General features: G+C 35.1%; 1 non-coding gene across 1 annotated transcript; it reads left to right on the top strand.

The window, feature by feature from the left end:
* The first annotated feature begins 779 nt into the window (after window positions 1-779).
* On the top strand, window positions 780-883 carry LOC141567054 (U6 spliceosomal RNA). Its single transcript, XR_012489451.1, has one exon. It is a non-coding gene; the product is annotated as a U6 spliceosomal RNA (small nuclear RNA).
* The last annotated feature ends 9,314 nt before the right edge of the window (window positions 884-10,197 follow it).

Below are 10,197 nucleotides of genomic sequence, written 5' to 3'. Positions count from 1 at the left end.
TAAGATAGTATGTATGTTTTCAAAGAACTCATCCACATTCCAGAGAAGTGGCAAGACTGGTGCCAAAAGCAGATAGACCTCGTTAAAAGAGAAAAATAGTAGTAAAAGTAGTAGTTCTAGTAACAAAATGGTACTATGTATGATAGTATAGCATCAGTAATATAAGTTATCAAGCATGGAGATAAGTAGAAAAGGGGGCCTTTGGAGTTATGCTATTGCTATACCTTTTCCATATGACTTAATAGATTTTCAGGAAAGTGTGTTGGGAGAGGCATCCTATTGCAATGAAAAGCAGATGCTGTTGAATATTAGGAGTTCTGGGTTGCAATTCTGATCATTAAGTAGTACTGTGGTTGGTGGCATTTATAACTATATATATATATATATATATATATATATATATATGTGTGTGTGTGTGTGTGTATATATATATGACTATATATATATGACTATATATATATATGACTATATATATGTATATATATATAAAGATTTAAAGAAAAAATAGTAATACAGAGTACCTTGAAATAACACCTCTTCCTTGCTCTACCTCTCCAATTACCTAGTCCCTGTTCTTGCTACTTATTAAAATTTTGCTTTTTGGAGGAGGTTACATCTAAGCAAGATGATGATATGACTTTTTCTTGATTTGTGAAATATAGGCATTGTCATTTCCTGTCTATTGAAGATAAAATTTTAGCTCACTTATATGACCTCAACTTCCCCTTCTCCACTCAACTTTTAGTTAATATCTTAGTTTTCAGTTAGTTAAACCTTTAGTACTTGTTTCAGTAGCACATACATTAAAATTGAAATGATACAGAGATTAGCATGCCCCCTGATCAAGGATGACATGTAAATTTGTGAAGCATTTGATATTTTTATGGAATAGTGTTCAGCCTTAAAAAGGAATGAAATTCTAAAAGATGCTACAACATGGGAGACCCTTGAAGACATTATACTAAGAGAAATAAGCCAGACGCAAAAGGACAATATTATAATTATATTTGTTATGAGTACCTAGGGTAGTCAGTTCATAGAGGCAGAACGTAGAATGGCAGTAGCCAGGGGCTGGGAAAGGAGGTCAATAAAGAGTTGTTTAATGGGTGTAAAATTTTAGTTTAGGAAAATGGTAAGTTCTGACAATTTTAATGTATATTTTACCACAATAAAAAGATATAAAAAATATATCTTTGTTGTCAATTTCTCTTTTGTCTTCTTCCATATAAAATTACCATCTCGATTTTCACCCACAATGTAGTAGTAGAATATCTCCGTGTACAAATTTTTCATAAAGGTAGTGTTGCAGCCATTGTTGCAGACATTGATCTGGTTCACAAATAATGTTTTCTCTTCTCTGCCTTCTATGCATGTGGGACGATTGAACTTCAGGTCCCTTGTAGCTGGCAGCCCCAATAACTTGGTTTGGACAATGAACTGAGCAGCAGGGGAGGGGTCATTCTCAGACCTGGGCACTCAACTACAGACCTCTCAGTCCTTTGCCACAGCAACCAGCAAAGCTTGAGATGGCTATTTTTGTTTTTTTCTTTCTATGTTCTGAAATTTTCTGATGTTGTTTCAGATTAGTAGTTTTTTCACCTATCCTTCCCAGACTCATGCCTTTTTTTTCCAACATGCAAAATTTTCTTGAGTTTTATTTTGCTTATTTCTTCCCATCTATTTTCTGATTTCGCCTTCTAAAGCCCATTGTTTTTGATGTGGATATCCTTGATTGTTCTGCTATGCTTTTGATATTTTGTCCCATATTTTCTGTCTCTTTGTCCCTTTTCTGTATGTTTATGTAGAGTTCCTTGACTTTTATCCTGTTGGGTGTTTTTTTTTTTTGGCATCTACTAATCTCTCTCAGAATACAAATTAGAATTTTTTCATGTTTCTTCTCTTCCATGACTTATTTCTATTTCCACTAGTGTTGTTTTGTGTATTCTGCCATTTTAATGCTGCTAATTTTCTTTATATGCCTGAGTAATTGTAAGTTATTTGTGTACATTTAAAACAGGAAGTACTGAGTTAACTTATTCAGGTAGCTGATTGGATTTTGTCTGCTGCTATACATCACTTCCTTATTTTCCCTGCAAGATTTTTCCTTCAATAGGAGGATGACTTGGCAAGGTAGGCACTACAAATCACTGGGGTGCCAGGCCTTGGTAAGGGATTACCAAAACGGGAAGAAATTTATTTTGTGATGCCAGCACCCAGCTAGTTGTCCTAATTCTTTCTCTCTAAACAATGCATTACATTTCTTTAACCTGAGGTCATTGTTTTTGTTATGGTGATTATGGTTTTCCATATATATATATATATATATATATATATATATATATATATATATATATATATTTAACTTGGGTCAGTGTTCAATTTCTGGTACTCTTGTTATATCTGGGAATGTGGGAGAGAAAGGAGAAGAGTCAGGGAGGTGATTGGTTCCTTGTTCTAGAGAGAGAATTCAGTTAGACCCTCTGTTTCTCCCTATCCTCCTGTTCTGGCTTACTTTCATGATTCCACCCTCTATACTTACAAATTTTATTCAAAAAGATTTTATGAGGTTTTGTCTGGAAGATTAGCTCCCTCTTCCTGCCATCCCTTCCTGTGTTAATTTTGGGCTGTTTCTGTTCTTTGTTAGATTACATGGTTCTTATCCATTTTCTACCTCCCAGAAATGCCTTGAAATCTAATGTTGAATAATGTTCCAACTTCCATTCTCTTTCCTAGTAGGGTTTATGGGTTTAATTCTGTTTTTGTTCTCTTTTATTTTAATAAGAAATGGAAGCAGATTCAGGCTCTTGATTACCACATTAAACCACAGATCACCCTGTGCACTTATAGATGGGCGATTAATGCATTGCATTTTATGTATCTTCAGTACCATCCATTATGTTCTCACTGAGGGCCATACGTGATGAGTTGGGATGACTAAAACAAAGGTGGATGTTTTTAGTGTTTCTTGGACACAAGACACATCACCATCTTTTCATGGTTTTTAAGCTGTTTGAAAGGAACACCATAGGAAAATGAAAGGCAGATGAAAGTCCGGATTTGAATCAACAGTCATTTCTCTTGCCATATTTATCTTGTATTATTTTTTAACAGCCTTGGGAAAATTTGGATATGACCAATACAAAAATTGCATGATTAAATTAGCAGATCTGCTTTTGAACATACCTAATTGCAATAACTTATTTGAAAAGAAACCAAAAAAATAGAAGTAGTATCAGAAAACTGAAACATTTTAATAGGTTTTTTCATTTGCATTTTAGAAGATATTTTATCTCAAAGAATCTTGAATTCAAGTTTTATTCTTGTAGTTTCTTACATCTATAATTATTCCCCAAGTCATTTTCCTCAGTTCTTATAAGAAATACATCTGGTACCTCTGGAAAAAAACTGTTTTCACAAATGCTTGTGGGTGATTTATTGGTGCTTATATATATATTCTATATTGGGTATATAAAATTGTGCCTACTCCAAATGTCCAGCATGAGAGCAGGATGGTTTTTATAATTTATCCAGACCTCCCTTCTATCCACCTACTTTTGCCTTCCCTAAACTTCTGGGTTCTTCATGATGTGGTGTGGTTCCTGGTATTTGCCTCAGCATCCCTTCTCCCGATATCTCATTTGGCTGTTCTCATTAATACCAGCATTATCTGTCTTATTCACAATTACATGCCAAAGCCTCTTTGACTCCATGTTTCTAAGTTTGTTTTTTTGTTTGTTTGTTTGTTTTTAACAAGATTGGACTGATGGGTACAGTTCGATGTGGATGAGGAGAAGTAGGAGCAAACAAGATTTTTCTGTTATGAGCTCTGTGTATCAAACCGGAGTCAAATAGATTTCATTTAAGGAGAAAAACTGTTGGTGAAAGCCAAATTCATTGTGGTGCAAGGTGTGTGAAGTGCTAGAAAATAAATACAGGTGCGAGGAGGAAGAGGTTGGAAAGTCAAGTAAAAGTGGCCTAGGTGATTGTCAGAAGCAAGGACTAGAGTTCTCAGCTGTACTTCTGTGCATGGTCATTCTTTATAAAATAGAATATTTGAAATTGAAATTTGAATCTCATCCTATTTATCATCTATTGAAATCAAACATGAATGATTTGTCTGTATATCAAAGATCTAATAGATATATATAATGCAATGCATTATAGTAAAAATTATGGAAAAAATCAATAATGACTAAGACATTACTCTCAAAGAAACCAGTATCTAGCGGGAGAGAGAGATAAGTACAGATGTAATGGAGTGATGGAAGAGAATGGATGACAGTATTTTGTAAGAGGCAGTATAAATTGTATTTAGAACTAAAAGGAGACAATATGTTTATGATGTTTATGGCTGTTATTTAAAAAAGATAATTTTTCACCCTAGCCCTTGGGCCCACAAAATCAAGGCAAGTCTTACACACTGGGAACACATGGGAGATGAGAAACAAGCATAGCTTGCCACCCAGCTCTAGAATGGCCCATGGCAGGGCATAGGTGGAGTCTTCATTTATTGAAAGTGTGCTGAAGGTGGCAAGAAAGGATTTTCCTATTAATCACTCTTGTTTGCCTATAAAATGAGAATACATCCTGAATAAAAAATATTTTAAAGTAATGCCATCTGGCAAGTCATCTTGCCTAATTACAAGTGTAAATCTTTCCATTGTTTTTTTTTTTTTTCTCCTCCCTGGAGAACCTCAAGAAACTTATCTACTCCTTCAGTCCATTTTGAAAACCGACAAGAAACATGCCTTGCTAGTGAGTTTTCCATCCAGCCCAGATGTTTCTTTAGACAATTGTACCTTTTAAAATATTCTGTTCACTAATGTGTTTGTTTATACACCTACAGTATATTTCATGTACAATCAACTTTCCCATTTAGCCATGTTGTCAAAGGAAAAGTCATTCTGTGGTTAGTGTCACTCGTCTTATTAGAGAGAATACCTCAAGCCATCATTATATATGGCTTAGTTATTCTACTCAACAGAGCGGTTTCTTGCCCCATTGTCTTTGCCTTCAGTGTTCTAAGAATCTGATAAATTCCTGCATTTCTAGCTTCCCAGTACATGGAGTGAGAGAGGGAAATGTATTCCTGTGACGATAGCATACAACATAGGTTGCGATGCTCATAACACAGATTAAGTCCACTGGGAACTGTTTGGGTTTTGAACTGTGAGATTGGATGAATTGTGAGGCAAGGGAAGGGAAGGGCGTTCAGCCTGAGCACTGCACAACTTTTAAGGGTGGCCCTCGCAGACTACAATGACTGGGGCTCTGCCATCCTGCGAGGCCTCACACTGTCTGCATTCTCTGGCCAAATACAGCAAAACTAAAAGCTGAGTGTGTTTAGGGAAAGGGAGCATCCCATGGAGGCATAGAACACAATGTTTTATCAAATATTCCATATTAGTAGCATTAGTATGCCTATAGAAAAATTGAAAAGAATGTTTAAAATTGAAATTTCAGTCTCCTCTCATCCATTGAAATCAAACATGAATGATTCATTAATTTGTCAAAGACACAATAGGCGCATATTATATACAATACATTCTGCGAATGTCATGGAAAATTCAATTGTGAGTAAGGCAGTGCCCTCACACCAAGGATCTGGGAGGAAAGTAAGATAAGTACACATTTGATGGAGTGACAAAAAAGAAGAGCGGCAAAGTGAGTTGATGATAGAGGTATCTAGTCTCAGGATTACAAAACAGAAACATAGGTTTTATGATGTAGACCAGCTATGATAGAGACTATTTTTCAATAAATGAAAAACATTTTATCATTTATTGATGCTAAATATCTTTGTATTCACAGAGCATTCAGATTCCTTTGTAAAAATAAGTATCTATAGCTTTAGATATACTATTGCATGGCTTTAAATAGATAAGAGACACCATAGTATATTTTTAAAATAAATAAATATGAATGGTGAACACAGTGTGTTGTTAGAAATGTGGACAGATTATGATGAAAAATAAATAAAAGAGAGATAGATAATAAAAAGCTGGGGTAGATGATATAAGGCCAATTTTAATCTTAGAGTTATATCGCAAATATGAAATGATTGATCGACTAAATGTAATTTTATTTCTACTTTTAACATCAAATATAATCATGCTTATTTGAACCAAAAGTTCATTTTAATGTCTGATATTTTCAGAGATGTATTTACATTTCACAGGAGGTAAATTTCAACATAAAACTTCCTGTGCTTGATGAATGTCATAGTGACAATTCCATCAAAGTCTCCATTAAACTAACTTGTTTTCCAAATTAAAAAAAAAGAGAGAGAGAAAATAGAATTCTGATTCATTTATGTGTTCCTCGTTCATTCAATTAACATAAATTTGCCCATGTTCTACTTCAAAATATGTAAAAGATAAGAGACCAAATTTTCTTAAATATGTTCTTAAAGATATTTGTATATCAGGAAACAAATAAACACTGACAAAAATAAAAGTACAAACATTCTTAAATTGGCATATAACCTTGTTTTCCCCCTATCCTTTAGTCCTCTCTTCAGGAGAGCTCCAGAATTTGATTCAATCTGGAATCATGTTCCGCTACACTAGCTCCCTGAGCTAGCCAATTATCTATGAAGGTTTCTTCTTGGATGCCCTCAGTTAGTTCTGTTCATTCAATGGAAAACTTGTGCTACTGAATTCATTCTAAATGACAGGCAGAAAAATCTGTACTATTTGAATGGCAACTTAAATATACAATGCCAGGTATTTGATTTAACTTAAATTGAATTAATTTGATTTAGCTGTCAAAGCCCCAACAAAGATGCTTGGTGTTTCATGTGTTGTCTATTTGATATATACAGATGTGTACGTGTACAAATGTATGTGTATATGAGACCATGCAATGTTCCTGTTTTCACAATGGAAGTTATTCTAGTTGCTTTCTTTTGTAAACCTAAGAAAAATATTTTATATTAACTTATGTGGAGTTGTAAAATATGATAGAAATTATTTTCATTATAAATTACATCACATAACTTCCACTAATGTTGCTTAGGATTCTTTCCCTCTACTCAGGGTTCTATTGTAACTATGCTTAGACCATCTATCTACTAAGAACAGAACCACAACAAAGTGACAGATCAATTGTCTTTGGTAGACTCTCTACCATAGAAATTCAGCCAGTCAGTTAACCTCTCAATCAAACGTCAAATCAAATCTGATTATCTTTAATATACCCAGTCCTGGGCCAAGTATGGTAAAGGATATGAAAGCATAGGACGTAATCCCTATCTGTAAGAAAGTTTTCCAAGATCGGCATTAATACTTTCTTGGAAAATCCAACAAGCATTTACCTAGACACTTAACTTTAAAATGACACTGTGATAAAGACCAAGAGTGCTTTAGGAATTTAAGAGAGAGTGTATAACAGAGGAGACTAAGTAAGGGATGTGAGAAGTGAAATATCCAGCAGTTTCATACAGTTGATATTCCTCTCAATGGAAGTGTCCTCACTACAAAATTGAAAACTGGATGGCAGATAGTGGATGAGAGATCTTATGTAGTAAGAAATACAAGTTTGGTGATAACAAGCTGAGGAAGAAGAGGAAAACTATAGAGCAAATGGTGGGTATTAAAGTAGTAAAAAATTTTACCTCAAACTGGAATGATGTTTTCCTCAAAAAGTAAAATTCCAGGGAATCCATAACTTTAACATAATTTCTCAGTAGTAGTTGAGGCACGATTTTTTTCATTTGCAGGAAATTTCTTTGATGACATTTTGAGGCAGCTTCCCTGATCCTCCTCTTCCCCTGTCCCTCTGTACCCCACAGATAGGTCCTCAAGGCGGCTGGAATATGGTGTCAGGCCCTGCTGAGTACAGGTGACCAGTGAGTACAGCTTGTGAATATGTTGCAGAAGAGGGTGTCTGGAAAGCATCATAGGGAGACACCAAACCAAACAGAAATGCATATGTATTTGTTTGTTTTAGAGCAGTTCACTTTTTAATCAACAGGAGGATGAATATATAGGAAACCAGAGAAAAACAAGGACATTTTAAGTAGAAGTGGCAGACAACAAAGAGATGCCAGATATTTCCTAAAGGACATTTGCAAAGAATATTTAGAGGATGCCTGTTTTGCAAGTGGGAAGGTAGCCATCAAAACCACCCAGTTGCTATGGGAAGTTGTACTTACAACAAGGTAGGTAAAGACCAGAAAGTAAGTTTAATAGCAATGTCTTCATCATGTAGAATTTGAACTGGCTTCAGAATTTAACTTAGTTCATATAAAATAACTTCATTCCATAATTCCATGCTAACTTTTAGAGCATTAGGGTCCTACAAAATAGTAAGATTGGAAATTCTCCCTCTGGCTTCCCATGCATCCATAGCACTGACGTTAGGATTTAGCTGTAGACTGGCTTATATTGTTTTCTGTCTGCGTTATAACAATCAGTCAGCCATAGACCATTCTGAGTGTGTATCTGGCAGTGTGCACAGTAACAAGCAAGAATTAGCCCTTGTCTTTAAGGAATTAGTTATCTGTTAGATGACATAAAACTTACAAATATGAAAAAAAATAAATGATTATCTCATTACAGTTATATGCCCAACACGTAAAATTTGCCTTTGCCTGTCACATGGTAATAAATATTGTTAGTCACAAAGGGGGCATCCTTAGCTCTAGGAAAGCTGTAATTTGCCTACATGGGAATGGATGTACAGGTTTATTGTTTCCTCCAGAATAGGTTTTCTATCAAGTGGCATGTGTTCTATATCTACCTATAAATTTTTTAGCTACTTTTTTCCCCTCTTATCTGTGAAGGCTTTTCACCAAGCCATTTTTTGGAAGTAACTGAGTATGTGGGGAAGAACTGAGCAAAGCCCCATGGAGATGGCCAGGCTCAGCAAGTTGTTGAGATGTCACTGATTTGATGTTTTATCCTAAGTACTACTTGTAGAGGTTCCTCAAAACAACCAAAATTTCAAATCTTCAAAGTGCCACATATGTGTATCTGCCACAAAGCCTAATTTAGGGCTTTGACCAAAGATATGTGCTGTTCCTAAGAAGGGGCTGTGATTTCTGACTAATAGTAAACACTGGTCCAGATGGGAATCTTTCCACCAGAGAATCTTTCCACTGACTCCCTCTTGTTTGTAGCGAGTAGGTGACTACTAGGTGGAAATTGAATCATAGACTTCAGGCTGTGCCAGCAGGTCTTGCAACAGTGTCCACTGTGGACAATGCAAAATATCTAACTCTAAAGTAAAAAGAAGCCAGGAAGCCATCTTGACGTTTAATCTCATTGATGCCAGCTATTTGGGCATTTTTACTATTTTAATTATTTGTTGAGATTTTTTAAAAAGCTTCTCTTGATTGGCGTGCCTTCAAACTAATTGGAAATCACATGATCTACCTATGGAGAGCTGTATATTTTTTGAGTTAGGTTTCCAAATGATACAAATAGGTGTGGGGTGAGGCTAAAAACATTTACACTATGTGTTAAAAAAAACTGGGTTCATTTGTTTTTCATTCATTTAGTCATTCAAAACCTTGTTACTTAGCTCCTACTCTATGGTTGATACTATTTACTAGTAAGTAGATTTTGTTTTTATATGAAGACTGCATTTTTATTGTAATGCATAGCTTCGCTGCACACAAAGTACAGAAATTCTTTCTAATTATGTATGTAGAACTGGTGATATTTTTTAAATAATAAAATACTAAACACAAGTATAATGTCTGGAATTCCCACATGGCAACGGTGGCTGGAGAAGGCAATTAAGAGGGTGAAATCATGGTAGTAGTCGACACTTGATCGTAAAAGAGGCAACTTCAAGATGGCAGCATCACCTCCTCTGATTATTAATAAATAAATATTGACACTAATTGAGCACTTTCCGTCTTCAAAGCACTTTACAATTATTAATTAGTCCTCTTAGGACTATTTGAAATATAATTTCTGATGTTTGCATTTAAATAGGATATTCACGATGGTGTTTTGGCTTCAAGTACAACAGCTTTTCTTCCTTTTTTTTTTCCAATTCTCCTTTTTTTTTTTTTTTTTTTTTTAACAGAATTAAAGATAGTGGGATGAATGTAGCTAAATAGACATTCCAAGAAAGGTTATCTCAGGACATTGAATGTGGAGGCAAGAGGAGCTGCATTTGGATATTCCCACAGTAATGGACCAAGGTCATGGTTCAGTCTCCCTAAAGGCTTTCAACCCAAAATGG

Source organism: Rhinolophus sinicus, linkage group LG09 (genome assembly GCF_036562045.2).
Source record: "Rhinolophus sinicus isolate RSC01 linkage group LG09, ASM3656204v1, whole genome shotgun sequence".
Lineage (NCBI taxonomy): Eukaryota > Metazoa > Chordata > Mammalia > Chiroptera > Rhinolophidae > Rhinolophus > Rhinolophus sinicus.
Note: the sequence above shows the minus strand (reverse complement) of the source record. Positions and strands in the feature narration are given on the sequence as shown.